This window comes from Danio rerio, chromosome 14, assembly GCF_049306965.1.
Source record: "Danio rerio strain Tuebingen ecotype United States chromosome 14, GRCz12tu, whole genome shotgun sequence".
Taxonomy (NCBI): Eukaryota; Metazoa; Chordata; class Actinopteri; order Cypriniformes; family Danionidae; genus Danio; species Danio rerio.
The window spans coordinates 12,080,864-12,108,096 of NC_133189.1; the positions used below are offsets into that span (position 1 = coordinate 12,080,864).

Here is a 27,233-nt window from a genome sequence, read left to right on the forward strand (position 1 = left end):
TTTAATGTGATATTTCTTTAGGATGTGGTTTCCACGAAATATGTATTTCTATTTTCCCTTTGCTGCTTTTATTCACGTCATATTAATCTCAACTTTTGGTTCGTTTTCTACCAATAGATTTTCCTTCAGTAAATATTCTTGGATTAACATTCTAGTGGTTAAATCGTAGACTTAAGTTTATTTTTACTCTATGCAGTAACATTTTTGGCATACACAATCTAGATGCACGTTGTTAAAATCTACACCTACATCGCAGTTCCTTTGTCAAGAACACCAGAGCTTTAGTTAACAAATTCAACATAGATCATGCTTTCTCAAGCAACACGATATCCAGCCTTGCTAGCACCGTCGACAAGACCTATTGAAGAGCAGTCTTAGATGATTCAGTCTGATATTAACAATTTTATCTTGAGCCACTCTGCTCATACTCTTTTCCTCCTCTGTTGTGAGACACAACGAGGAACATTCATCAATGATCCAGAGCACATGAATTGAATCATCTCTCTGCATCTGATTCATGCTAAGAAAAGAGTATCAAGAATCATCATCGTGGTTTGGGAGACTCATCACTTTAGAAACACATTTCCTAGTTAAGAACTATAGAAATGATCCCTGAAAGTATAGTCTTAACTTCCCAACTGCAGAAGGAGCTGTAGTCACTTCCGACCCTCACGGTCTTAGTGACGGTTACTTCAACACAAGCACTCACTCACATGCACAAAACAGTGATTAGAAAAGTAACACCTGCAACGTTTTTTGTCTTTAAAAATGATGTACGCTTAAAATATGTGAACACTTTGAACACATGCAGCTGTAAAAATGCATTTAATAACTCTTGTTAATAACTAAAGTTGGTAAATTGTGCGTAATCTATTTGTATGTCATTTGATAATTATGTACCCTCTTCTCTGTGTTTTTTTTCTTTCTTTTCTTTTTCTTTGGTGGTGGGCCTTACCGCCAATAATGATGAGACGACCTACAGAGAGGAGGTGCACACTCTGACGCAGAGGTGTCAGGAAAACCACCTCTCGCTCAACACCAGCAAAACCAAGAAGCTGGTGGTGGATTTCAGGAGATAGAAGAAAGCACACACTCTTATCGCCATCAACGAGACACCAATAGAGAGAGTCAGCACTTTCAAGTATCTTGGACTCCACATCGCTGAGGATTTGACATGGACTGCTCACACAAACTCCGTGCTGAGAAAGGCACAACAACGCCTCTTCTTCCTCGGGCGTTTCAAGAGATTTGGAATGAGCCCCCATATTCTCCGCACGTTCTACACCTGGATTGTGGAGAGCATCCTGACTAGCTGTATCACCACCTGGTATGGTAACAGCACCAGCGGCAATCGCAAAGGCCTGCATTGGATTGTGCGAACTGCTGGATGCGTAGTAGGAGTTGAGCCTCCCTCCCTCCCTCCAGAACATCTACACCACGCAGTGCATGAGGAAAGCCAAGAGAATCATCAGCGACTCTATCCACCCAAGCCATAGACTTTTCTCTCTGCTGCCTTCAGGCAGATGGTTCCGCAGAATCCGGTCACGCATCAGCCGACTGAAGGAAGGCTTCTTCCCTCAGACCATAAGGCCGTTGAACACTTAACACACCTCACACAGACTCTTCCATACCCCTCAGTGCACACCATCAATATGTAGCATGCACTACACTTTAACCAATCCATACTTGAAACAATACTGTCTTCAGCTATGGGTACACCTATTCATTGTACATATCGCTGTCAACACTGCCAATTTTACATTGTCCTGTTTTTTGGAAGTGTGCTGTTGTATGTTGTTGTATTCTGCACTGTCTCTGTGTTGCTCTATTTGTATTTTGCTCTGTCTCGAGCCAGCAGCTAAGCTTTTATTCATCATAGCACACGTGCTGCTGATGATGTGACAATAAATGTGATTTGATTTATTTTTCTTTATTTGTTTTACTTATTTATTCCATTGTTGTTAAGAAATGTCAAGTAATTTAGTTGTATAAGAAAAGTGTACATGCTGGTTCTTCTTAGTAAAAAAAAAATAATAATAATAATAGTAAAAACGTAAAATTGCTTATTTTTGTTAGCATTTTTATACATGCTTTATCATTTCCACACAAATGATGGCAGTTAAATCCTCACAACAGGTTAGCATGACATATCGGAGGATTTTGAAAAAACAAAGCAATTGTTATTGGATTTAATATATAGTGTTCAGTTTTTCTAAAAGTGACATTTAGGTTCTCGACTTTTGGAAGATTTTAAAGATGTGTTACAGTTGCCACTTTTGTCAGTACCACACTTTTTTTCTGCCAACGACAAAAAAAAAAAAAAAAAAAAAAAGGCAGCGTGGTGCGATTTTGGAATGTAAAATGGCGTTCGGTGTGATCGGACCACTTTTACCGAAAGTTTATCATATGCTGAAGAATACTAGCTGTGCAGATAGCTCATGGGTTTGTTTCGAAGCTTTGAAAGGCTATTTTCACCCATCACTACCATAATAATAATGTTTTGTTTAATGTGATATTTCTTTAGGATGTGGTTTCCACGAAATATGTATTTCTATTTTCCCTTTGCTGCTTTTATTCACGTCATATTAATCTCAACTTTTGGTTCGTTTTCTACCAATAGATTTTCCTTCAGTAAATATTCTTGGATTAACATTCTAGTGGTTGAATTGTAGACTTAAGTTTAGTTTAACTCTATGCAGTAACATTTTTGGCATACACAATCTAGATGCACGTTGTTAAAATCTACACCTACATCACAGTTCCTTTGTCAAGAACAGCAGAGCTTTAGTTATCAAATTCAATATAGATCATGCTTTCTCAAGCAATACGATATCCAGCCTTGCTAGCACCGTCGACAAGACCTATTGAAGAGCATTCTTAGATGATTCAGTCTGATATTAATAATTTTATCTTGAGCCACTCTGCTCATACTCTTTTCCTCCTCTGTTGTGAGACACAACGAGGAACATTCATCAATGATCCAGAGCACATGAATTGAATCATCTCTCTGCATCTGATTCACGCTAAGAAAAGAGCATCAAGAATCATCATCGTGGTTTGGGAGACTCATTACTTTAGAAACACATTTCCTAGTTAAGAACTATAGAAATGATCCCTGAAAGTATAGTCTTAACTTCCCAACTGCAGAAGGAGCTGGAGTCGCTTCCGACCCTCACGGTCTTAGTGACGGTTACTTCAACACAAGCACTCACTCACATGCACGAAACAGTGATTAGAAAAGTAACACCTGCAACGTTTTTTGTCTTTAAAAATGATGTACGCTTAAAATATGTGAACACTTTGAACACATGCAGCTGTAAAAATGCATTTAATAACTCTTGTTAATAACTAAAGTTGGTAAATTGTGCGTAATCTATTTGTATGTAATTTGATAATTATGTACCCTCTTCTCTGTGTTTTTTTTCTTTCTTTTCTTTTTCTTTGGTGGTGGGCCTTACCGCCAATAATGATGAGACGACCTACAGAGAGGAGGTGCACACTCTGACGCAGCGGTGTCAGGAAAATCAGTTTAGTGTGGTTTAGTATTCACTGCTGAAAATCCAAACACTAAAAAAAAGCAAATCCATCGATGCACAGTTCCACAAGTCCTAAACCAAGCAAGCCAATGGCAACAGTGGAGGAACAAAACTTTACCAATTGATGAAAGGGAAGGAATAAACCTTGAGAGAAACTAGGCTCAGTTGGGAACAACCATTTCTCTTCTGGCCACACTTCACATGCAGAGCTGCAGTCTAGGCGCTGGAGGCAAACACTGGGCGTCCATCGTAGAGAAGCTGCAGGTGTGAGTAGGTCACCAGCTGGTTTTCAGGCTGGACCACAGGGTCAATGTGGGCACTCATCTGTCACTGGGGTCTTTCATTAATCAGTCTCATGCTCTCCACTTCTCCATGACCACCACAGCATCTGCTCATGATACGGTCTGTTTCAGGATTATGGATACATTTAGAAGTCCTCTATGGTGGCATCATCTCTTCACAGGTTACGATCTCTAGAGGCCTCTGGATGAATATCCCCAGGTGGAAATAGGGAACAAGGAAAATAATTAGCGCAGCTGCTGTTCATAGTGTATTTAAACAAGAGATATTAAATATCAAGACAAAAATGAAGTGCTAAGAGATAAAATAGCAGTTATATGAATAAACATGAAACGCACATGATTATTTATAACAAAATGTCTGGTTAAGACAGCAAGAGTGTTCCCTCCAAGTGGTTTGTCAATCCCACTCACCCGCATAGAGCACAGTGGTTAGCACCGTCGCTTCACAGCAAGAAGGTTGCTGGTTCAAGCCCCGGCTGGGCCAGTGGTCTTTTCTGTGTGGAGTTTGCATGTTCTCCCCATGTTCAAGTGTATGAGTGTAAATGGGTGTTTCCCAGTACTGGGTTGCAGCTGGAAGGGCATCCGCTGTGTAAAACATATGCTGGATAAGTTGGCAGTTCCTTCTGCTGTGGCAACCCCTGATAAATAAAGGGACTAAGCCGAAAAAGAAAATGAATGAATATATATATTCTTGAATATGTAAAACAATGTATATGAACTCAAAAGGTTAATCAATTGTTATGAAATAAAATTCAGATTAATATTTAATATAAGAGGTAAAATAACAAACATTTGCTTTACAGTGTAAGCTATAATATATATATATATATATATATATATATATATATATATATATATATATATATATATATATATTTATATCTGGCTTAAGCGTATGCACTGTTGGGAGAACCAAACAGGAAACTTTACTCCCAACTCCATATTTTTAAGTTTATAAGAGCAATACCCACCTATTGAATGGTCTCCCTTCTTTCGTCAGTTGTTTGTAAATCTGTCTGTTAAATTCTTTTACTGCACTGAAATAGAGAACAATCACTGTTGAGTTAACATATATACCAGTAACAAAAAGGCTCTTTGAGCATTGTGCCAAAATTAACCATATTCTGACCTGTAATAATAATCTTTACCAGAAAGAAAGACCTGCTCAGCATTATCCAAAGACCAGCTCCTCAAGACACCCAGAGGATGTACGATGGCCTATGAAAAAAAAAAATCATTTAAATATGAACTAAAATACCACCACAGAACAGCAAATCATTTTACATGGATTCATAAATGAGTAGCACCCAGCGTGCAGTTTATATACTTATTTGGCCAGACATTCCTCTGGAAAATGAACACCACAGATAAGCTGCACTTCTTCATAGATATGCTATAAACTCAAGAACACAGCTAGCATTTGTAACTGTATTTATAAACTGCTTATCAATGTCTATTTAATGTAGAGTTAATGCTAAACAAATAAAATATTAATAAATTAACTAGTTATTAAATGCTTAATAATTATTTATTTATAGTATGCAGATGTTATAAAGTGTTACTCAACAGTTTGAGATAACCTCAATGAAAATCATCCTGTAGTTTGTTTTCTTTTCCTCCTACAATGAGCCTAAGCAATCCAATCATATTGGCCATAACTTCTTATTCGCCAGGTAAAACATACCTGATATAAATTAAAGATATGAGACTTTATATGGTTAAGACCTGCAGAATAATCCTAACTTTCAGAATCTCATTCATCACTGTAAAACGATGACAAAACATCAGGCTAATAACACATACAGTATTGTGGGGCAAACAGGCAGTCAGCACAATTTTTAATGTGCTAATGTAATACAACGAATAACACGAATTCAGTAAAATATAGATAAATCTAAAACTCTTACATCAAACGTGCTTTTACCATCTTAGTTTAATACATGTCACTAAGCACATTAGCCGTTAAGTCAACAAGCCATTAAATCAACAATGTTTCATTAAACCATGGTCACGAGCTACGAACGTCGTAGCATTTAATCAAACTAGAAAACGAACTCTAGAAAATTATTAACAGTTATAACAGCTCTCACTCTGGCTGTGTAAAATTATCCATAATTATTATTATAATATTTTATTCTTCTTCTGGAAAAAATATCATCACGTAACATTTTTGTCCCAGACCCTTAAAAGTGGGGTTAATCATGCAGGCTAATCTGGCATTTCTGCATAAACTCACTGTATAAAACAGCAGCATTACAAAATAAACACATACTTTAACAGTTTAAAATAAAACTTAATAGAAAAATCGGTACTTACACTTTCCTTGTCATCCGTGTCGTCCATTAGCGCATCCATGATCCAATCCGACAGGTGACGCTGTCACAAAAAACTAGGGTCCTAAAGATGCGGTCCTAAAAATGCGGTCCTGAGAGTGCAGCCACTCCAGTTGTGCAGGAATACCCTTCTCGGAAAACCACCTCTCGCTCAACACCAGCAAAACCAAGAAGCTGGTGGTGGATTTCAGGAGATAGAAGAAAGCACACACTCTTATCGCCATCAACGGGACGCCAGTAGAGAGAGTCAGCACTTTCAAGTTTCTTGGACTCCACATCGCTGAGGATTTGACATGGACTGCTCACACAAACTCCGTGCTGAGAAAGGCACAACAACGCCTCTTCTTCCTCGGGCGTTTCAAGAGATTTGGAATGAGCCCCCATATTCTCCGCACGTTCTACACCTGGATTGTGGAGAGCATCCTGACTAGCTGTATCACCACCTGGTATGGTAACAGCACCAGCGGCAATCGCAAAGGCCTGCATTGGATTGTGCGAACTGCTGGATGCGTAGTAGGAGTTGAGCCTCCCTCCCTCCAGAACATCTACACCACGCAGTGCATGAGGAAAGCCAAGAGAATCATCAACGACTCTATCCACCCAAGCCATAGACTTTTCTCTCTTCTTGCCTTCAGGCAGACGGTTCCGCAGAATCCGGTCACGCACCAGCCGACTGAAGGAAGGCTTCTTCCCTCAGACCATAAGGGTGTTGAACACTTAACACACCTCACACAGACTCTTCCATACCCCTCAGTGCACACCATCAATATGTAGCATGCACTACACTTTAACCAATCCATACTTGAAACAATACTGTCTTCAGCTATGGGTACACCTATTCATTGTACATATCGCTGTCAACACTGCCAATTTTACATTGTCCTGTTTTTTGGAAGTGTGCTGTTGTATGTTGTTGTATTCTGCACTGTCTCTGTGTTGCTCTATTTGTATTTTGCTCTGTCTCGAGCCAGCAGCTAAGCTTTTATTCATCATAGCACACGTGCTGCTGATGATGTGACAATAAATGTGATTTGATTCATTTTCTTAATTTGTTTTACTTATTTATTCCATTGTTGTTAAGAAATGTCAAGTAATTTAGTTGTATAAGAAAAGTGTACATGCTGGTTCTTCTTAGTAAAAAAAAATATTAATAATAGTAAAAACGTAAAATTGCTTATTTTTGTTAGCATTTTTATACATGCTTTATCATTTCCACACAAATGATGGCAGTTAAATCCTCACAACAAGTTAGCATGACATATCGGAGGATTTTGAAAAAACAAAGCAATTGTTATTGGATTTAATATATAGTGTTCAGTTTTTCTAAAAGCGACATTTAGGTTCTCGACTTTTGGAAGATTTTGAAGATGTGTTACAGTTGCCACTTTTGTCAGTACCACACTTTTTTTCTGCCAACGACAAAAAAAAAAAAAAAAAAAAAGGCAGCGTGGTGCGATTTTGGAATGTAAAATCGCGTTCGGTGTGATCGAACCACTTTTACCGAAAGTTTATCATATGCTGAAGAATACTAGCTGTGCAGATAGCTCATGGGTTTGTTTCGAAGCTTTGAAAGGCTATTTTCACCCATCACTACCATAATAATAATGTTTTGTTTAATGTGATATTTCTTTAGGATGTGGTTTCCACGAAATATGTATTTCTATTTTCCCTTTGCTGCTTTTATTCACATCATATTAATCTCAACTTTTGGTTCGTTTTCTACCAATAGATTTTCCTTCAGTAAATATTCTTGGATTAACATTCTAGTGGTTAAATCGTAGACTTAAGTTTATTTTTACTCTATGCAGTAACATTTTTGGCATACACAATCTAGATGCACGTTGTTAAAATCTACACCTGCATCGCAGTTCCTTTGTCAACAACAGCAGAGCTTTAGTTATCAAATTCAACATAGATCATGCTTTCTCAAGCAACACGATATCCAGCCTTGCTAGCACCGTCGACAAGACTTATTAAAGAGCATTCTTAGATGATTCAATCTGATATTAACAATTTTATCTTGAGCCACTCTGCTCATACTCTTTTCCTCCTCTGTTGTGAGACACAACGAGGAACATTCATCAATGATCCAGAACACATGAATTGAATCATCTCTCTGCATCTGATTCACGCTAAGAAAAGAGTATCAAGAATCATCATCGTGGTTTGGGAGACTCATCACTTTAGAAACACATTTCCTAGTTAAGAACTATAGAAATGATACCTGAAAGTATAGTCTTAACTTCCCAACTGCAGAAGGAGCTGGAGTCACTTCCGACCCTCACGGTCTTAGTGACGGTTACTTCAACACAAGCACTCACTCACATGCACGAAACAGTGATTAGAAAAGTAACACCTGCAACGTTTTTTGTCTTTAAAAATGATGTACGCTTAAAATATGTGAACACTTTGAACACATGCAGCTGTAAAAATGCATTTAATAACTCTTGTTAATAACTAAAGTTGGTAAATTGTGCGTAATCTATTTGTATGTAATTAGATAATTATGTACCCTCTTCTCTGTGTTTTTTTTCTTTCTTTTCTTTTTCTTTGGTGGTGGGCCTTACCGCCAATAATGATGAGACGACCTACAGAGAGGAGGTGCACACTCTGACGCAGAGGTGTCAGGAAAACCACCTCTCACTCAACACCAGCAAAACCAAGAAGCTGGTGGTGGATTTCAGGAGATAGAAGAAAGCACACACTCTTATCGCCATTGACGGGACGCCAGTAGAGAGAGTCAGCACTTTCAAGTTTCTTGGACTCCACATCGTTGAGGATTTGACATGGACTGCTCACACAAACTCCGTGCTGAGAAAGGCACAACAACGCCTCTTCTTCCTCGGGCGTTTCAAGAGATTTGGAATGAGCCCCCATATTCTCCGCACGTTCTACACCTGGATTGTGGAGAGCATCCTGACTAGCTGTATCACCACCTGGTATGTTAACAGCACCAGCGGCAATCGCAAAGGCCTGCATTGGATTGTGCGAACTGCTGGATGCGTAGTAGGAGTTGAGCCTCCCTCCCTCCCTCCAGAACATCTACACCACGCAGTGCATGAGGAAAGCCAAGAGAATCATCAGCGACTCTATCCACCCAAGCCATAGACTTTTCTCTCTGCTGCCTTCAGGCAGACGGTTCCGCAGAATCCGGTCACGCACCAGCCGACTGAAGGAAGGCTTCTTCCCTCAGACCATAAGGCCGTTGAACACTTAACACACCTCACACAGACTCTTCCATACCCCTCAGTGCACACCATCAATATGTAGCATGCACTACACTTTAACCAATCCATACCAATATGTAGCATGCACTACACTTTAACCAATCCATACTTGAAACAATACTGTCTTCAGCTATGGGTACACCTATTCATTGTACATATCGCTGTCAACACTGCCAATTTTACATTGTCCTGTTTTTTGGAAGTGTGCTGTTGTATGTTGTTGTATTCTGCACTGTCTCTGTGTTGCTCTATTTGTATTTTGCTCTGTCTCGAGCCAGCAGCTAAGCTTTTATTCATCATAGCACACGTGCTGCTGATGATGTGACAATAAATGTGATTTGATTTATTTTTCTTTATTTGTTTTACTTATTTATTCCATTGTTGTTAAGAAATGTCAAGTAATTTAGTTGTATAAGAAAAGTGTACATGCTGGTTCTTCTTAGTAAAAAAAAAATAATAATAATAGTAAAAACGTAAAATTGCTTATTTTTGTTAGCATTTTTATACATGCTTTATCATTTCCACACAAATGATGGCAGTTAAATCCTCACAACAAGTTAGCATGACATATCGGAGGATTTTGAAAAAACAAAGCAATTGTTATTGGATTTAATATATAGTGTTCAGTATTTCTAAAAGCGACATTTAGGTTCTCGACTTTTGGAAGATTTTGAAGATGTGTTACAGTTGCCACTTTTGTCAGTACCACACTTTTTTTCTGCCAACGACAAAAAAAAAAAAAAAAAAAGGCAGCGTGGTGCGATTTTGGAATGTAAAATGGCGTTCGGTGTGATCGGACCACTTTTACCGAAAGTTTATCATATGCTGAAGAATACTAGCTGTGCAGATAGCTCATGGGTTTGTTTCGAAGCTTTGAAAGGCTATTTTCACCCATCACTACCATAATAATAATGTTTTGTTTAATGTGATATTTCTTTAGGATGTGGTTTCCACGAAATATGTATTTCTATTTTCCCTTTGCTGCTTTTATTCACGTCATATTAATCTCAACTTTTGGTTCGTTTTCTACCAATAGATTTTCCTTCAGTAAATATTCTTGGATTAACATTCTAGTGGTTAAATCGTAGACTTAAGTTTATTTTTACTCTATGCAGTAACATTTTTGGCATACACAATCTAGATGCACGTTGTTAAAATCTACACCTACATCACAGTTCCTTTGTCAAGAACAGCAGAGCTTTAGTTATCAAATTCAACATAGATCATGCTTTCTCAAGCAACACGATATCCAGCCTTGCTAGCACCGTCAACAAGACTTATTAAAGAGCATTCTTAGATGATTCAATCTGATATTAACAGTTTTATCTTGAGCCACTCTGCTCATACTCTTTTCCTTCTCTGTTGTGAGACACAACGAGGAACATTCATCAATGATCCAGAACACATGAATTGAATCATCTCTCTGCATCTGATTCACGCTAAGAAAAGAGTATCAAGAATCATCATCGTGGTTTGGGAGACTCATCACTTTAGAAACACATTTCCTAGTTAATAACTATAGAAATGATCCCTGAAAGTATAGTCTTAACTTCCCAACTGCAGAAGGAGCTGGAGTCACTTCCGACCCTCACGGTCTTAGTGACGGTTACTTCAACACAAGCACTCACTCACATGCACGAAACAGTGATTAGAAAAGTAACACCTGCAACGTTTTTTGTCTTTAAAAATGATGTACGCTTAAAATATGTGAACACTTTGAACACATGCAGCTGTAAAAATGCATTTAATAACTCTTGTTAATAACTAAAGTTGGTAAATTGTGCGTAATCTATTTGTATGTAATTTGATAATTATGTACCCTCTTCTCTGTGTTTTTTTTCTTTCTTTTCTTTTTCTTTGGTGGTGGGCCTTACCGCCAATAATGATGAGACGACCTACAGAGAGGAGGTGCACACTCTGACGCAGCGGTGTCAGAAAAACCACCTCTCGCTCAACACCAGCAAAACCAAGAAGCTGGTGATGGATTTCAGGAGATAAAAGAAAGCACACACTCTTATCGCCATCAACGGGACGCCAGTAGAGAGAGTCAGCACTTTCAAGTTTCTTGGACTCCACAACGCTGAGGATTTGACATGGACTGCTCACACAAACTCCGTGCTGAGGAAGGCACAACAACGCCTCTTCTTCCTCGGGCGTTTCAAGAGATTTGGAATGAGCCCCCATATTCTCCGCACGTTCTACACCTGGATTGTGGAGAGCATCCTGACTGGCTGTATCACCACCTGGTATGGTAACAGCACCAGCGGCAATCGCAAAGGCCTGCATTGGATTGTGCGAACTGCTGGATGCGTAGTAGGAGTTGAGCCTCCCTCCCTCCAGAACATCTACACCACGCAGTGCATGAGGAAAGCCAAGAGAATCATCAACGACTCTATCCACCCAAGCCATAGACTTTTCTCTCTTCTTGCCTTTAGGCAGACGGTTCCGCAGAATCCGGTCACGCACCAGCCGACTGAAGGAAGGCTTCTTCCCTCAGACCATAAGGCCGTTGAACACTTAACACACCTCACACAGACTCTTCCATACCCCTCAGTGCACACCATCAATATGTAGCATGCACTGCACTTTAACCAATCCATACTTGAAACAATACTGTCTTCAGCTATGGGTACACCTATTCATTGTACATATCGCTGTCAACACTGCCAATTTTACATTGTCCTGTTTTTTGGAAGTGTGCTGTTGTATGTTGTTGTATTCTGCACTGTCTCTGTGTTGCTCTATTTGTATTTTGCTCTGTCTCGAGCCAGCAGCTAAGCTTTTATTCATCATAGCACACGTGCTGCTGATGATGTGACAATAAATGTGATTTGAATTAGTTTTCTTTATTTGTTTTACTTATTTATTCCATTGTTGTTAAGAAATGTCAAGGAATTTAGTTGTATAAGAAAAGTGTACATGCTGGTTCTTCTTAGTAAAAAAAAAAAAAAATAATAGTAAAAACGTAAAATTGCTTATTTTTGTTAGCATTTTTATACATGCTTTATCATTTCCACACAAATGATGGCAGTTAAATCCTCACAACAAGTTAGCATGACATATCGGAGGATTTTGAAAAAACAAAGCAATTGTTATTGGATTTAATATATAGTGTTCAGTTTTTCTAAAAGCGACATTTAGGTTCTCGACTTTTGGAAGATTTTGAAGATGTGTTACAGTTGCCACTTTTGTCAGTACCACACTTTTTTTCTGCCAACGACAAAAAAAAAAAAAAAAAAGGCAGCGTGGTGCGATTTTGGAATGTAAAATCGCGTTCGGTGTGATCGGACCACTTTTACCGAAAGTTTATCATATGCTGAAGAATACTAGCTGTGCAGACAGCTCATGGGTTTGTTTCGAAGCTTTGAAAGGCTATTTTCACCCATCACTACCATAATAATAATGTTTTGTTTAATGTGATATTTCTTTAGGATGTGGTTTCCATGAAATATGTATTTCTATTTTCCCTTTGCTGCTTTTATTCACGTCATATTAATCTCAACTTTTGGTTCGTTTTCTACCAATAGATTTTCCTTCAGTAAACATTCTTGGATTAACATTCTAGTGGTTAAATCGTAGACTTAAGTTTATTTTTACTCTATGCAGTAACATTTTTGGCATACACAATCTAGATGCACGTTGTTAAAATTTACACCTACATCGAAGTTCCTTTGTCAAGAACAGCAGAGCTTTAGTTGTCAAATTCAACATAGATCATGCTTTCTCAAGCAACACGATATCCAGCCTTGCTAGCACTGTCGACAAGACTTATTGAAGAGCATTCTTAGATGATTCAGTCTGATATTAACAATTTTATCTTGAGCCACTCTGCTCATACTCTTTTCCTCCTCTGTTGTGAGACACAACGAGGAACATTCATCAATGATCCAGAGCACATGAATTGAATCATCTCTCTGCATCTGATTCACGCTAAGAAAAGAGCATCAAGAATCATCATCGTGGTTTGGGAGACTCATCACTTTAGAAACACATTTCCTAGTTAAGAACTATAGAAATGATCCCTGAAAGTATAGTCTTAACTTCCCAACTGCAGAAGGAGCTGGAGTCGCTTCCGACCCTCACGGTCTTAGTGACGGTTACTTCAACACAAGCACTCACTCACATGCACGAAACAGTGATTAGAAAAGTAACACCTGCAACGTTTTTTGTCTTTAAAAATGATGTACGCTTAAAATATGTGAACACTTTGAACACATGCAGCTGTAAAAATGCATTTAATAACTCTTGTTAATAACTAAAGTTGGTAAATTGTGCGTAATCTATTTGTATGTCATTTGATAATTATGTACCCTCTTCTCTGTGTTTTTTTTCTTTCTTTTCTTTTTCTTTGGTGGTGGGCCTTACCGCCAATAATGATGAGACGACCTACAGAGAGGAGGTGCACACTCTGACGCAGAGGTGTCAGGAAAACCACCTCTCGCTCAACACCAGCAAAACAAAGAAGCTGGTGGTGGATTTCAGGAGATAGAAGAAAGCACACACTCTTATCGCCATCAACGAGACACCAGTAGAGAGAGTCAGCACTTTCAAGTATCTTGGACTCCACATCGCTGAGGATTTGACATGGACTGCTCACACAAACTCCGTGCTGAGAAAGGCACAACAACGCCTCTTCTTCCTCGGGCGTTTTAAGAGATTTGGAATGAGCCCCCATATTCTCCGCACGTTCTACACCTGGATTGTGGAGAGCATCCTGACTAGCTGTATCACCACCTGGTATGGTAACAGCACCAGCGGCAATCGCAAAGGCCTGCATTGGATTGTGCGAACTGCTGGATGCGTAGTAGGAGTTGAGCCTCCCTCCCTCCCTCCAGAACATCTACACCACGCAGTGCATGAGGAAAGCCAAGAGAATCATCAGCGACTCTATCCACCCAAGCCATAGACTTTTCTCTCTGCTGCCTTCAGGCAGATGGTTCCGCAGAATCCGGTCACGCATCAGCCGACTGAAGGAAGGCTTCTTCCCTCAGACCATAAGGCCGTTGAACACTTAACACACCTCACACAGACTCTTCCATACCCCTCAGTGCACACCATCAATATGTAGCATGCACTACACTTTAACCAATCCATACTTGAAACAATACTGTCTTCAGCTATGGGTACACCTATTCATTGTACATATCGCTGTCAACACTGCCAATTTTACATTGTCCTGTTTTTTGGAAGTGTGCTGTTGTATGTTGTTGTATTCTGCACTGTCTCTGTGTTGCTCTATTTGTATTTTGCTCTGTCTCGAGCCAGCAGCTAAGCTTTTATTCATCATAGCACACGTGCTGCTGATGATGTGACAATAAATGTGATTTGATTTATTTTTCTTTATTTGTTTTACTTATTTATTCCATTGTTGTTAAGAAATGTCAAGTAATTTAGTTGTATAAGAAAAGTGTACATGCTGGTTCTTCTTAGTAAAAAAAAAAATAATAATAATAGTAAAAACGTAAAATTGCTTATTTTTGTTAGCATTTTTATACATGCTTTATCATTTCCACACAAATGATGGCAGTTAAATCCTCACAACAAGTTAGCATGACATATCGGAGGATTTTGAAAAAACAAAGCAATTGTTATTGGATTTAATATATAGTGTTCAGTTTTTCTAAAAGCGACATTTAGGTTCTCGACTTTTGGAAGATTTTGAAGATGTGTTACAGTTGCCACTTTTGTCAGTACCACACTTTTTTTCTGCCAACGACAAAAAAAAAAAAAAAAAAAAAGGCAGCGTGGTGCGATTTTGGAATGTAAAATCGCGTTCGGTGTGATCGGACCACTTTTACCGAAAGTTTATCATATGCTGAAGAATACTAGCTGTGCAGACAGCTCATGGGTTTGTTTCGAAGCTTTGAAAGGCTATTTTCACCCATCACTACCATAATAATAATGTTTTGTTTAATGTGATATTTCTTTAGGATGTGGTTTCCATGAAATATGTATTTCTATTTTCCCTTTGCTGCTTTTATTCACGTCATATTAATCTCAACTTTTGGTTCGTTTTCTACCAATAGATTTTCCTTCAGTAAACATTCTTGGATTAACATTCTAGTGGTTAAATCGTAGACTTAAGTTTATTTTTACTCTATGCAGTAACATTTTTGGCATACACAATCTAGATGCACGTTGTTAAAATTTACACCTACATCGCAGTTCCTTTGTCAAGAACAGCAGAGCTTTAGTTGTCAAATTCAACATAGATCATGCTTTCTCAAGCAACACGATATCCAGCCTTGCTAGCACTGTCGACAAGACTTATTGAAGAGCATTCTTAGATGATTCAGTCTGATATTAACAATTTTATCTTGAGCCACTCTGCTCATACTCTTTTCCTCCTCTGTTGTGAGACACAACGAGGAACATTCATCAATGATCCAGAACACATGAATTGAATCACCTCTCTGCATCTGATTCACGCTAAGAAAAGAGTATCAAGAATCATCATCGTGGTTTGGGAGACTCATCACTTTAGAAACACATTTCCTAGTTAAGAACTATAGAAATGATCCCTGAAAGTATAGTCTTAACTTCCCAACTGCAGAAGGAGCTGGAGTCACTTCCGACCCTCACGGTCTTAGTGACGGTTACTTCAACACAAGCACTCACTCACATGCACGAAACAGTGATTAGAAAAGTAACACCTGCAACGTTTTTTGTCTTTAAAAATGATGTACGCTTAAAATATGTGAACACTTTGAACACATGCAGCTGTAAAAATGCATTTAATAACTCTTGTTAATAACTAAAGTTGGTAAATTGTGCGTAATCTATTTGTATGTAATTTGATAATTATGTACCCTCTTCTCTGTGTTTTTTTTCTTTCTTTTCTTTTTCTTTGGTGGTGGGCCTTACCGCCAATAATGATGAGACGACCTACAGAGAGGAGGTGCACACTCTGACGCAGCGGTGTCAGGAAAACCACCTCTCACTCAACACCAGCAAAACCAAGAAGCTGGTGGTGGATTTCAGGAGATAGAAGAAAGCACACACTCTTATCGCCATCGACGGGACGCCAGTAGAGAGAGTCAGCACTTTCAAGTTTCTTGGACTCCACATCGTTGAGGATTTGACATGGACTGCTCACACAAACTCCGTGCTGAGAAAGGCACAACAACGTCTCTTCTTCCTCGGGCGTTTCAAGAGATTTGGAATGAGCCCCCATATTCTCCGCACGTTCTACACCTGGATTGTGGAGAGCATCCTGACTGGCTGTATCACCACCTGGTATGGTAACAGCACCAGCGGCAATCGCAAAGGCCTGCATTGGATTGTGCGAACTGCTGGATGCGTAGTAGGAGTTGAGCCTCCCTCCCTCCAGAACATCTACACCACGCAGTGCATGAGGAAAGCCAAGAGAATCATCAACGACTCTATCCACCCAAGCCATAGACTTTTCTCTCTTCTTGCCTTCAGGCAGACGGTTCCGCAGAATCCGGTCACGCACCAGCCGACTGAAGGAAGGCTTCTTCCCTCAGACCATAAGGGTGTTGAACACTTAACACACCTCACACAGACTCTTCCATACCCCTCAGTGCACACCATCAATATGTAGCATGCACTGCACTTTAACCAATCCATACTTGAAACAATACTGTCTTCAGCTATGGGTACACCTATTCATTGTACATATCGCTGTCAACACTGCCAATTTTACATTGTCCTGTTTTTTGGAAGTGTGCTGTTGTATGTTGTTGTATTCTGCACTGTCTCTGTGTTGCTCTATTTGTATTTTGCTCTGTCTCGAGCCAGCAGCTAAGCTTTTATTCATCATAGCACACGTGCTGCTGATGATGTGACAATAAATGTGATTTGAATTAGTTTTCTTTATTTGTTTTACTTATTTATTCCATTGTTGTTAAGAAATGTCAAGGAATTTAGTTGTATAAGAAAAGTGTACATGCTGGTTCTTCTTAGTAAAAAAAAAAAATAAATAATAGTAAAAACGTAAAATTGCTTATTTTTGTTAGCATTTTTATACATGCTTTATCATTTCCACACAAATGATGGCAGTTAAATCCTCACAACAAGTTAGCATGACATATCGGAGGATTTTGAAAAAACAAAGCAATTGTTATTGGATTTAATATATAGTGTTCAGTTTTTCTAAAAGCGACATTTAGGTTCTCGACTTTTGGAAGATTTTGAAGATGTGTTACAGTTGCCACTTTTGTCAGTACCACACTTTTTTTCTGCCAACGACAAAAAAAAAAAAAAAAAAAAAAGGCAGCGTGGTGCGATTTTGGAATGTAAAATGGCGTTCGGTGTGATCGGACCACTTTTACCGAAAGTTTATCATATGCTGAAGAATACTAGCTGTGCAGATAGCTCATGGGTTTGTTTCGAAGCTTTGAAAGGCTATTTTCACCCATCACTACCATAATAATAATGTTTTGTTTAATGTGATATTTCTTTAGGATGTGGTTTCCACGAAATATGTATTTCTATTTTCCCTTTGCTGCTTTTATTCACGTCATATTAATCTCAACTTTTGGTTCGTTTTCTACCAATAGATTTTCCTTCAGTAAATATTCTTGGATTAACATTCTAGTGGTTAAATCGTAGACTTAAGTTTAGTTTTACTCTATGCAGTAACATTTTTGGCATACACAATCTAGATGCACGTTGTTAAAATCTACACCTACATCACAGTTCCTTTGTCAAGAACAGCAGAGCTTTAGTTATCAAATTCAATATAGATCATGCTTTCTCAAGCAATACGATATCCAGCCTTGCTAGCACCGTCGACAAGACCTATTGAAGAGCATTCTTAGATGATTCAGTCTGATATTAATAATTTTATCTTGAGCCACTCTGCTCATACTCTTTTCCTCCTCTGTTGTGAGACACAACGAGGAACATTCATCAATGATCCAGAGCACATGAATTGAATCACCTCTCTGCATCTGATTCACGCTAAGAAAAGAGCATCAAGAATCATCATCGTGGTTTGGGAGACTCATCACTTTAGAAACACATTTCCTAGTTAAGAACTATAGAAATGATCCCTGAAAGTATAGTCTTAACTTCCCAACTGCAGAAGGAGCTGGAGTCGATTCCGACCCTCACGGTCTTAGTGACGGTTACTTCAACACAATCACTCACTCACATGCACGAAACAGTGATTAGAAAAGTAACACCTGCAACGTTTTTTGTCTTTAAAAATGATGTACGCTTAAAATATGTGAACACTTTGAACACATGCAGCTGTAAAAATGCATTTAATAACTCTTGTTAATAACTAAAGTTGGTAAATTGTGCGTAATCTATTTGTATGTAATTTGATAATTATGTACCCTCTTCTCTGTGTTTTTTTTCTTTCTTTTCTTTTTCTTTGGTGGTGGGCCTTACCGCCAATAATGATGAGACGACCTACAGAGAGGAGGTGCACACTCTGACGCAGCGGTGTCAGGAAAACCACCTCTCACTCAACACCAGCAAAACCAAGAAGCTGGTGGTGGATTTCAGGAGATAGAAGAAAGCACACACTCTTATCGCCATCGACGGGACGCCAGTAGAGAGAGTCAGCACTTTCAAGTTTCTTGGACTCCACATCGTTGAGGATTTGACATGGACTGCTCACACAAACTCCGTGCTGAGAAAGGCACAACAACGTCTCTTCTTCCTCGGGCGTTTCAAGAGATTTGGAATGAGCCCCCATATTCTCCGCACGTTCTACACCTGGATTGTGGAGAGCATCCTGACTGGCTGTATCACCACCTGGTATGGTAACAGCACCAGCGGCAATCGCAAAGGCCTGCATTGGATTGTGCGAACTGCTGGATGCGTAGTAGGAGTTGAGCCTCCCTCCCTCCAGAACATCTACACCACGCAGTGCATGAGGAAAGCCAAGAGAATCATCAACGACTCTATCCACCCAAGCCATAGACTTTTCTCTCTTCTTGCCTTCAGGCAGACGGTTCCGCAGAATCCGGTCACGCACCAGCCGACTGAAGGAAGGCTTCTTCCCTCAGACCATAAGGCCGTTGAACACTTAACACACCTCACACAGACTCTTCCATACCCCTCAGTGCACACCATCAATATGTAGCATGCACTGCACTTTAACCAATCCATACTTGAAACAATACTGTCTTTAGCTATGGGTACACCTATTCATTGTACATATCGCTGTCAACACTGCCAATTTTACATTGTCCTGTTTTTTGGAAGTGTGCTGTTGTATGTTGTTGTATTCTGCACTGTCTCTGTGTTGCTCTATTTGTATTTTGCTCTGTCTCGAGCCAGCAGCTAAGCTTTTATTCATCATAGCACACGTGCTGCTGATGATGTGACAATAAATGTGATTTGAATTAGTTTTCTTTATTTGTTTTACTTATTTATTCCATTGTTGTTAAGAAATGTCAAGGAATTTAGTTGTATAAGAAAAGTGTACATGCTGGTTCTTCTTAGTAAAAAAAAAAAAAAAATAATAGTAAAAACGTAAAATTGCTTATTTTTGTTAGCATTTTTATACATGCTTTATCATTTCCACACAAATGATGGCAGTTAAATCCTCACAACAAGTTAGCATGACATATCGGAGGATTTTGAAAAAACAAAGCAATTGTTATTGGATTTAATATATAGTGTTCAGTTTTTCTAAAAGCGACATTTAGGTTCTCGACTTTTGGAAGATTTTGAAGATGTGTTACAGTTGCCACTTTTGTCAGTACCACACTTTTTTTCTGCCAACGACAAAAAAAAAAAAAAAAAAAAAAGGCAGCGTGGTGCGATTTTGGAATGTAAAATGGCGTTCGGTGTGATCGGACCACTTTTACCGAAAGTTTATCATATGCTGAAGAATACTAGCTGTGCAGATAGCTCATGGGTTTGTTTCGAAGCTTTGAAAGGCTATTTTCACCCATCACTACCATAATAATAATGTTTTGTTTAATGTGATATTTCTTTAGGATGTGGTTTCCACGAAATATGTATTTCTATTTTCCCTTTGCTGCTTTTATTCACGTCATATTAATCTCAACTTTTGGTTCGTTTTCTACCAATAGATTTTCCTTCAGTAAATATTCTTGGATTAACATTCTAGTGGTTGAATCGTAGACTTAAGTTTAGTTTTACTCTATGCAGTAACATTTTTGGCATACACAATCTAGATGCACGTTGTTAAAATCTACACCTACATCACAGTTCCTTTGTCAAGAACAGCAGAGCTTTAGTTATCAAATTCAATATAGATCATGCTTTCTCAAGCAATACGATATCCAACCTTGCTAACACCATCGACAAGACCTATTGAAGAGCATTCTTAGATGATTCAGTCTGATATTAATAATTTTATCTTGAGCCACTCTGCTCATACTCTTTTCCTCCTCTGTTGTGAGACACAACGAGGAACATTCATCAATGATCCAGAGCACATGAATTGAATCATCTCTCTGCATCTGATTCACGCTAAGAAAAGAGCATCAAGAATCATCATCGTGGTTTGGGAGACTCATCACTTTAGAAACACATTTCCTAGTTAAGAACTATAGAAATGATCCCTGAAAGTATAGTCTTAACTTCCCAACTGCAGAAGGAGCTGGAGTCGCTTCCGACCCTCACGGTCTTAGTGACGGTTACTTCAACACAAGCACTCACTCACATGCACAAAACAGTGATTAGAAAAGTAACACCTGCAACGTTTTTTGTCTTTAAAAATGATGTACGCTTAAAATATGTGAACACTTTGAACACATGCAGCTGTAAAAATGCATTTAATAACTCTTGTTAATAACTAAAGTTGGTAAATTGTGCCTAATCTATTTGTATGTAATTTGATAATTATGTACCCTCTTCTCTGTGTTTTTTTTCTTTCTTTTCTTTTTCTTTGGTGGTGGGCCTTACCGCCAATAATGATGAGACGACCTACAGAGAGGAGGTGCACACTCTGACGCAGCGGTGTCAGGAAAACCACCTCTCACTCAACACCAGCAAAACCAAGAAGCTGGTGGTGGATTTCAGGAGATAGAAGAAAGCACACACTCTTATCGCCATCGACGGGACGCCAGTAGAGAGAGTCAGCACTTTCAAGTTTCTTGGACTCCACATCGTTGAGGATTTGACATGGACTGCTCACACAAACTCCGTGCTGAGAAAGGCACAACAACGTCTCTTCTTCCTCGGGCGTTTCAAGAGATTTGGAATGAGCCCCCATATTCTCCGCACGTTCTACACCTGGATTGTGGAGAGCATCCTGACTGGCTGTATCACCACCTGGTATGGTAACAGCACCAGCGGCAATCGCAAAGGCCTGCATTGGATTGTGCGAACTGCTGGATGCGTAGTAGGAGTTGAGCCTCCCTCCCTCCAGAACATCTACACCACGCAGTGCATGAGGAAAGCCAAGAGAATCATCAACGACTCTATCCACCCAAGCCATAGACTTTTCTCTCTTCTTGCCTTCAGGCAGACGGTTCCGCAGAATCCGGTCACGCACCAGCCGACTGAAGGAAGGCTTCTTCCCTCAGACCATAAGGCCGTTGAACACTTAACACACCTCACACAGACTCTTCCATACCCCTCAGTGCACACCATCAATATGTAGCATGCACTGCACTTTAACCAATCCATACTTGAAACAATACTGTCTTCAGCTATGGGTACACCTATTCATTGTACATATCGCTGTCAACACTGCCAATTTTACATTGTCCTGTTTTTTGGAAGTGTGCTGTTGTATGTTGTTGTATTCTGCACTGTCTCTGTGTTGCTCTATTTGTATTTTGCTCTGCCTCGAGCCAGCAGCTAAGCTTTTATTCATCATAGCACACGTGCTGCTGATGATGTGACAATAAATGTGATTTGATTTAGTTTTCTTTATTTGTTTTACTTATTTATTCCATTGTTGTTAAGAAATGTCAAGGAATTTAGTTGTATAAGAAAAGTGTACATGCTGGTTCTTCTTAGTAAAAAAAAAAAAAATAATAATAGTAAAAACGTAAAATTGCTTATTTTTGTTAGCATTTTTATACATGCTTTATCATTTCCACACAAATGATGGCAGTTAAATCCTCACAACAAGTTAGCATGACATATCGGAGGATTTTGAAAAAACAAAGCAATTGTTATTGGATTTAATATATAGTGTTCAGTTTTTCTAAAAGCGACATTTAGGTTCTCGACTTTTGGAAGATTTTGAAGATGTGTTACAGTTGCCACTTTTGTCAGTACCACACTTTTTTTCTGCCAACGACAAAAAAAAAAAAAAAAAAAAAGGCAGCGTGGTGCGATTTTGGAATGTAAAATGGCGTTCGGTGTGATCGGACCACTTTTACCGAAAGTTTATCATATGCTGAAGAATACTAGCTGTGCAGATAGCTCATGGGTTTGTTTCGAAGCTTTGAAAGGCTATTTTCACCCATCACTACCATAATAATAATGTTTTGTTTAATGTGATATTTCTTTAGGATGTGGTTTCCACGAAATATGTATTTCTATTTTCCCTTTGCTGCTTTTATTCACGTCATATTAATCTCAACTTTTGGTTCGTTTTCTACCAATAGATTTTCCTTCAGTAAATATTCTTGGATTAACATTCTAGTGGTTGAATCGTAGACTTAAGTTTATTTTTACTCTATGCAGTAACATTTTTGGCATACACAATCTAGATGCACGTTGTTAAAATCTACACCTACATCGCAGTTCCTTTGTCAAGAACAGCAGAGCTTTAGTTATCAAATTCAATATAGATCATGCTTTCTCAAGCAATACGATATCCAGCCTTGCTAGCACCGTCGACAAGACCTATTGAAGAGCATTCTTAGATGATTCAGTCTGATATTAACAATTTTATCTTGAGCCACTCTGCTCATACTCTTTTCCTCCTCTGTTGTGAGACACAACGAGGAACATTCATCAATGATCCAGAGCACATGAATTGAATCATCTCTCTGCATCTGATTCACGCTAAGAAAAGAGCATCAAGAATCATCATCGTGGTTTGGGAGACTCATCACTTTAGAAACACATTTCCTAGATAAGAACTATAGAAATGATCCCTGAAAGTATAGTCTTAACTTCCCAACTGCAGAAGGAGCTGGAGTCGCTTCCGACCCTCACGGTCTTAGTGACGGTTACTTCAACACAAGCACTCACTCACATGCACGAAACAGTGATTAGAAAAGTAACACCTGCAACGTTTTTTGTCTTTAAAAATGATGTACGCTTAAAATATGTGAACACTTTGAACACATGCAGCTGTAAAAATGCATTTAATAACTCTTGTTAATAACTAAAGTTGGTAAATTGTGCCTAATCTATTTGTATGTAATTTGATAATTATGTACCCTCTTCTCTGTGTTTTTTTTCTTTCTTTTCTTTTTCTTTGGTGGTGGGCCTTACCGCCAATATTGATGAGACGACCTACAGAGAGGAGGTGCACACTCTGACGCAGCGGTGTCAGGAAAACCACCTCTTGCTCAACACCAGCAAAACCAAGAAGCTGGTGGTGTATTTCAGGAAATAGAAGAAAGCACACACTCATATCGCCATCAACGGGACGCCAGTAGAGAGAGTCAGCACTTTCAAGTTTCTTGGAATCCACATCGCTGAGGATTTGACATGGACTGCTCACACAAACTCCGTGCTGAGAAAGGCACAACAACGCCTCTTCTTCCTCGGGCGTTTCAAGAGATTTGGAATGAGCCCCCATATTCTCCGCACGTTCTACACCTGGATTGTGGAGAGCATCCTGACTAGCTGTATCACCACCTGGTATGTTAACAGCACCAGCGGCAATCGCAAAGGCCTGCATTGGATTGTGCGAACTGCTGGATGCGTAGTAGGAGTTGAGCCTCCCTCCCTCCCTCCAGAACATCTACACCACGCAGTGCATGAGGAAAGCCAAGAGAATCATCAGCGACTCTATCCACCCAAGCCATAGACTTTTCTCTCTGCTGCCTTCAGGCAGACGGTTCCGCAGAATCCGGTCACGCACCAGCCGACTGAAGGAAGGCTTCTTCCCTCAGACCATAAGGCCGTTGAACACTTAACACACCTCACACAGACTCTTCCATACCCCTCAGTGCACACCATCAATATGTAGCATGCACTACACTTTAACCAATCCATACTTGAAACAATACTGTCTTCAGCTATGGGTACACCTATTCGTTGTACATATCGCTGTCAACACTGCCAATTTTACATTGTCCTGTTTTTTGGAAGTGTGCTGTTGTATGTTGTTGTATTCTGCACTGTCTCTGTGTTGCTCTATTTGTATTTTGCTCTGTCTCGAGCCAGCAGCTAAGCTTTTATTCATCATAGCACACGTGCTGCTGATGATGTGACAATAAATGTGATTTGATTTATTTTTCTTTATTTGTTTTACTTATTTATTCCATTGTTGTTAAGAAATGTCAAGTAATTTAGTTGTATAAGAAAAGTGTACATGCTGGTTCTTCTTAGTAAAAAAAAATAATAATAATAGTAAAAACGTAAAATTGCTTATTTTTGTTAGCATTTTTATACATGCTTTATCATTTCCACACAAATGATGGCAGTTAAATCCTCACAAGTTAGCATGACATATCGGAGGATTTTGAAAAAACAAAGCAATTGTTATTGGATTTAATATATAGTGTTCAGTATTTCTAAAAGCGACATTTAGGTTCTCGACTTTTGGAAGATTTTGAAGATGTGTTACAGTTGCCACTTTTGTCAGTACCACACTTTTTTTCTGCCAACGACAAAAAAAAAAAAAAAAAAAGGCAGCTTGGTTCGATTTTGGAATGTAAAATGGCGTTCGGTGTGATCGGACCACTTTTACCGAAAGTTTATCATATGCTGAAGAATACTAGCTGTGCAGATAGCTCATGGGTTTGTTTCGAAGCTTTGAAAGGCTATTTTCACCCATCACTACCATAATAATAATGTTTTGTTTAATGTGATATTTCTTTAGGATGTGGTTTCCACGAAATATGTATTTCTATTTTCCCTTTGCTGCTTTTATTCACGTCATATTAATCTCAACTTTTGGTTCGTTTTCTACCAATAGATTTTCCTTCAGTAAATATTCTTGGATTAACATTCTAGTGGTTAAATCGTAGACTTAAGTTTATTTTTACTCTATGCAGTAACATTTTTGGCATACACAATCTAGATGCACGTTGTTAAAATCTACACCTACATCGCAGTTCCTTTGCCAAGAACAGCAGAGCTTTAGTTTTCAAATTCAACATAGATCATGCTTTCTCAAGCAACACGATATCCAGCCTTGCTGGCACCGTCGACAAGACTTATTGAAGAGCATTCTTAGATGATTCAGTCTGATATTAATAATTTTATCTTGAGCCACTCTGCTCATACTCTTTTCCTCCTCTGTTGTGAGACACAACGAGGAACATTCATCAATGATCCAGAGCACATGAATTGAATCATCTCTCTGCATCTGATTCATGCTAAGAAAAGAGTATCAAGAATCATCATCGTGGTTTGGGAGACTCATCACTTTAGAAACACATTTCCTAGTTAAGAACTATAGAAATGATCCCTGAAAGTATAGTCTTAACTTCCCAACTGCAGAAGGAGCTGTAGTCGCTTCCGACCCTCACGGTCTTAGTGACGGTTACTTCAACACAAGCACTCACTCACATGCACAAAACAGTGATTAGAAAAGTAACACCTGCAACGTTTTTTGTCTTTAAAAATGATGTACGCTTAAAATATGTGAACACTTTGAACACATGCAGCTGTAAAAATGCATTTAATAACTCTTGTTAATAACTAAAGTTGGTAAATTGTGCGTAATGTATTTGTATGTCATTTGATAATTATGTACCCTCTTCTCTGTGTTTTTTTTCTTTCTTTTCTTTTTCTTTGGTGGTGGGCCTTACCGCCAATAATGATGAGACGACCTACAGAGAGGAGGTGCACACTCTGACGCAGAGGTGTCAGGAAAACCACCTCTCGCTCAACACCAGCAAAACCAAGAAGCTGGTGGTGGATTTCAGGAGATAGAAGAAAGCACACACTCTTATCGCCATCAACGAGACACCAGTAGAGAGAGTCAGCACTTTCAAGTATCTTGGACTCCACATCGCGGGCAACCGAAATGACCGGAGCGGAGGAGACCGGCGGGTGGCAACACTGAGTTGTGAATGAGACCAAGATGGGCGGAAGGGAAGTAGAATCCGGAAGTGAGTTGGATATGGAGGATGAATTAGATGGCGGGGAAGATGAAAGAAAAACAAGTAGCAAGTGGACTTTAGTAGAAAAGCGAAAAAGGAGAAAAGATTGGAGCCAGACTTCAGGAACAGAGAGTGAGAGAGAATGTCACCAGGTGAGCAAAATAAAGCAGGAGTATAAAATAATGGTGAAATTTTTGTCAGGGGACGCAAGTAATTTGAATCCTTTGAAACTGACAAAATCTTTAAAAGAAACAGTTGGAAACATAGAAAGTGCAAAAATGCTGAGAGATGGGAAAATGATCATTTTCTGTAAAGATAGCAAACAACAAAAAGTTGCTTTAGGGTTAAAGTCTATATTAGGACAAAAAGTCACTAGTCAAATAATGGGAGAAAAGAAATGGACGAGAGGAGTCATTACGGGAATACCAACAAATATAGCTGTAGAAACAATTAAGAAAAGCATTACGGGAGCAAAAGTGATAGATGCAAGGAGACTAAAAATAACCCGAAATAATGAGAGAAGTGACAGTCTGTCGATAATGATACACTTTGACGAGGAGAAACTGCCGGAAAGAGTGTATGTTGGATTAATGAGCTATGCAGTAAGACTGTTCATCCCCCCCCCGCTAAGGTGTTACAAGTGCCAAAAATTTGGACATGTTGCAGTAGTGTGCAAAGGAAAACAACGATGTGCAAA

At 39.0% G+C, this 27,233-nt stretch overlaps 1 long non-coding RNA gene and 10 other non-coding genes across 11 annotated transcripts; all 11 read right to left on the bottom strand.

Annotated features, from left to right (window-relative positions):
* Nucleotides 1-412: 412 nt before the first annotated feature.
* LOC137487643 (small nucleolar RNA U3) lies at nucleotides 413-628 on the bottom strand. Its single transcript, XR_011006292.2, has one exon. It is a non-coding gene; the product is annotated as a small nucleolar RNA U3 (small nucleolar RNA).
* A 2,287-nt stretch (nucleotides 629-2,915) lies between these two features.
* LOC137487645 (small nucleolar RNA U3) lies at nucleotides 2,916-3,131 on the bottom strand. Its single transcript, XR_011006294.2, has one exon. It is a non-coding gene; the product is annotated as a small nucleolar RNA U3 (small nucleolar RNA).
* A 1,819-nt stretch (nucleotides 3,132-4,950) lies between these two features.
* LOC141377638 (uncharacterized) lies at nucleotides 4,951-23,423 on the bottom strand. The gene is made up of 3 exons (XR_012390079.1): nucleotides 13,054-23,423; nucleotides 6,155-10,562; nucleotides 4,951-5,056 (listed from the first exon to the last, which is right to left on the bottom strand). It is a non-coding gene; the product is annotated as an uncharacterized lncRNA (long non-coding RNA).
* On the bottom strand, nucleotides 8,196-8,411 carry LOC137487648 (small nucleolar RNA U3). The gene has a single exon (XR_011006298.2). It is a non-coding gene; the product is annotated as a small nucleolar RNA U3 (small nucleolar RNA).
* Nucleotides 10,730-10,945, bottom strand: LOC141377715 (small nucleolar RNA U3). Its single transcript, XR_012390277.1, has one exon. It is a non-coding gene; the product is annotated as a small nucleolar RNA U3 (small nucleolar RNA).
* Nucleotides 13,221-13,436, bottom strand: LOC137487647 (small nucleolar RNA U3). Its single transcript, XR_011006297.1, has one exon. It is a non-coding gene; the product is annotated as a small nucleolar RNA U3 (small nucleolar RNA).
* LOC137487650 (small nucleolar RNA U3) lies at nucleotides 15,720-15,935 on the bottom strand. Its single transcript, XR_011006300.1, has one exon. It is a non-coding gene; the product is annotated as a small nucleolar RNA U3 (small nucleolar RNA).
* Nucleotides 18,216-18,431, bottom strand: LOC141377714 (small nucleolar RNA U3). Its single transcript, XR_012390276.1, has one exon. It is a non-coding gene; the product is annotated as a small nucleolar RNA U3 (small nucleolar RNA).
* On the bottom strand, nucleotides 20,712-20,927 carry LOC141377710 (small nucleolar RNA U3). The gene has a single exon (XR_012390272.1). It is a non-coding gene; the product is annotated as a small nucleolar RNA U3 (small nucleolar RNA).
* On the bottom strand, nucleotides 23,208-23,423 carry LOC137487653 (small nucleolar RNA U3). Its single transcript, XR_011006303.2, has one exon. It is a non-coding gene; the product is annotated as a small nucleolar RNA U3 (small nucleolar RNA).
* A 2,276-nt stretch (nucleotides 23,424-25,699) lies between these two features.
* On the bottom strand, nucleotides 25,700-25,915 carry LOC141377707 (small nucleolar RNA U3). Its single transcript, XR_012390269.1, has one exon. It is a non-coding gene; the product is annotated as a small nucleolar RNA U3 (small nucleolar RNA).
* Between the last annotated feature and the right edge of the window lie 1,318 nt (nucleotides 25,916-27,233).